General features: G+C 39.0%; 1 long non-coding RNA gene across 1 annotated transcript in view; it reads left to right on the top strand.

Moving 5' to 3' along the window:
- Positions 1-2225: 2225 nt before the first annotated feature.
- The window catches only part of LOC122550625, a 7496-nt gene continuing 6635 nt past the window's right edge, over positions 2226-3086 (top strand). The window contains exon 1 of the long non-coding RNA XR_006311903.1: positions 2226-2467. This is a non-coding gene — a long non-coding RNA (uncharacterized LOC122550625). The remainder of the gene's footprint in view (positions 2468-3086) is intronic.

The raw sequence follows: 3086 nt of genomic DNA, 5'->3' as shown, positions 1-3086 counted from the left end.
TCCATTCAGACCATGAACATAACTCTGAGCTTCCAGTCATCTTTCATTTTAATCCTCCTGTTTGCTCTCTCACTGATCTTCCTATCCAAGGTTCACTGCAGAGATCCAATGAAACTCAACAGAAGCTTGAAGAATAGCATGTAATTTTTCAATTTGGCACTTTACAGTCTTCTGTAGTCAACTAATACTAACTTCAACACTTTCTGACAGTAAATTTTGTCCCCATTTTGTTTCCTTTTGTTTACAGTTTTTGGTACAGTCTCATTTGTCCCTTGCTTTTACATTTCAATTGCAACTGTTCATCAGTTTGCCATTCATACCTCCTCTAGACACACCAGTTGTCTTTTCACTTGTTGCATTACAACAGCTTTTGGCCTTACACCACCAACTTTTTTATAATTTAATCACTCCTGCATTCTACCTATCATGGATATTTCCCTTTGTTCGTTTCCCACCCTTCCCACTTTCTCATGCTCAAAATCAATTACATTTTTTTTCCAGTTCTGATCAAAGGTTATAAATCTGGAATGTTCACAATATTTCTTTTCTCGCAGATTTCTGATCTGTTGTTTTTCCAACATTATTTTCAATTTGTTTGTTAAAATTCGATGTCAATTTGGTAACATGCATTTTGCACTGTCACTCAAAACCCAACTGAACTCCAATTATCTTTTATCAATTAATTGCATAATATATTGCTACCAATTCTATAATTTATCCCTGCATGAAATATTTCCCTTGGGAAAGTACAAAAGGCAAAAAAAGCAGACTTCCTTTGCAATATAAGCCAATAGGCCAGGAAGTCTTCCTTACAGGTAATGGACAATGACAATGTTATCATCTGATATGGACTGCAGGAGTGCTGAGGTCTAATAGAATGAGTGAAATGGTGATGGATATTTTAATTAAGATTTAATTGGGTTTGAATTGACTGTAAAAATGGGGAGCTAGTAATCAGCAGGGTGTGAGTTTTATGAAGTGTGACTAACTGAAATAAAGCTCCCACATAGAAATGTGCATTTGAGTTCAGTTCAAATACACTTACCTTTTGGAGTATAAGACAGGGTCACAATATTTGACAGCCAGCTGGAAATAATTGACAACTTCAGCAAATTCACCCACGTGGCTTCACCTAAAGGATCTGCATTATGGAGCTGGCATGCCACACAAGAAAGCTATAGTTTTGGGCTAAACAAGACAATAACATTCAAGAAGAGAATGATTTAAGGCCTGGAATTAGCTAGAGAGGGGTCAAATGATTTACAAATTGGGTAATGTGTATGAGTATCAATGTACTCACAGCTATTTTCTGTCACCACAACATCTATTTCATCCCTAAGTGTTTTGGAAACCTAATCATTCAGGGACAACACAATCTGAAGATAACAACAGCTATCAACAGCAATTTTTTTGAAAAATGTACTTCATTTATACCTGGGCAAAACATTTTCAGATCTTTTCAGATCAGAAAATGATTTGAAGAGTGTTATCATTATGCTTTGACTAACAATGATTCATCCAAATCAACAGATTATGTTAGAATATACTCATGAAATATTCATAAACCTATTTGTCAAATTCAAAGAACAGTAACACCTAAAAGAACAGCCCACAGTTGCACCTGTTACTGAGTTCAACTCCATTACTGCATTCATAGCAAAATGACAATCATGACAAAGAGTAGTGATTATGCAATTCAAGATTTTTCTTTACTGCATATCCTCCTGTAGCTGTGATTACAGTGCACCGTCACATTGAGAATAGCTCTGAAAACAGGGAATGAGAATGCACAATCTCATGTGCAGGATTGGGTAAATTAACTCAAAGAGGTCAATAGGAATGATACGCGTATAAATTAAAAAATACTGCTCCTATAAGTTATCAAATCAGTGTGCTGCAAAATTTTGACCTTACAAATAATGCACTGATTAGCTACAACTGACATTCTGGAGCTGCTGACTGTATTGGTACAAATAAGTAGGGACCCCAAGAATGATAAAGAGAGTCATGAATTTCCAATCAAAAGAGTAAAGAAAATGAGAAATCTAATTTAAGCACTCAAGTGTTTTTGCACTACTGTCCATATGGCATCTATTTAAATGTTTCCACAGTGTTATCATTTGCTGTAGTTTTCTGGCATTATCAGTCTTGCCTCAGGGGTCCTCCATCATGCTGAGTTTGTCTGTTCCACAGCACTAAGCAAATGGATTCTCTGTAATAACGCTGTTCACTGTTTAGACTTAATGCATTTCTGACCCTGCAAAGGCTTGATCCTCACCTAACATTTGCAAGTACATTAATCTTATTGTAGTCCTCATTCAATCTTTGTAAAAGACTATTGATAAATTTGAATTGAAATTATATCATCTTAAAGTGACCTAAACCCTAATAATAGATTAGGGTTTTGATTAGTATTTAAGTGCGAGCAGCAGTGGAGGAAGGACGAACTCGGAAGACTGCAGATAAGGTAAGGCAGGTTTTATTAAAATTACTTACTGGTAGTGGGCAGGGGTGTTTTTCTCTTTCACAGAAGGAGCGGGAGCAGCGGAGGTAGTGACAGGGACCAGAAGGGTAGCCGGGAAGGTAAGCAGTGAGTATAAATACTCACCCTTTGACGCCAACGGCCATTTTAAGTGCAAGCAGCAGCAGAGGTAGGACAAACTCGGAAGACTGCAGATAAGGTAAGGCAGTTTTTAATTAAAATTATTTACCGGTAGCGGGCAGCGGTGTTTTTCTCTTTCACAGAAGGAGCGGGAGCAGCGGAGGCAGTGGCGGGGACCAGAGGGGTAGCCGGGAAGGTAAGCAATGAGTATAAATACTCACCCTTCGACGCCAACGGCCATTTTAAGTGCGAGCAGCAGTGGAGAAGGAGCGGGAGCAGTGGAGGAAGTGACGTGGACCGGAGGGGCAGCCAGGAAGGAAAGCAGTGACCATATATAACAGGCGGCTAAACCCGAGTAGTGTCTCCCACCCGCCCTCCTTCTCTAACCTAATTAATAAGTAGGAAGAGCGGGAGCGACGACCAGGGGACTGCCAGTAATATATCTGGGCAGTGGCTGAACCCGAGACACTACACGTGTTGTGTC

This window comes from Chiloscyllium plagiosum, chromosome 6 (genome assembly GCF_004010195.1).
Source record: "Chiloscyllium plagiosum isolate BGI_BamShark_2017 chromosome 6, ASM401019v2, whole genome shotgun sequence".
NCBI classification, from domain to species: Eukaryota; Metazoa; Chordata; class Chondrichthyes; order Orectolobiformes; family Hemiscylliidae; genus Chiloscyllium; species Chiloscyllium plagiosum.
Note: the sequence above shows the minus strand (reverse complement) of the source record. Positions and strands in the feature narration are given on the sequence as shown.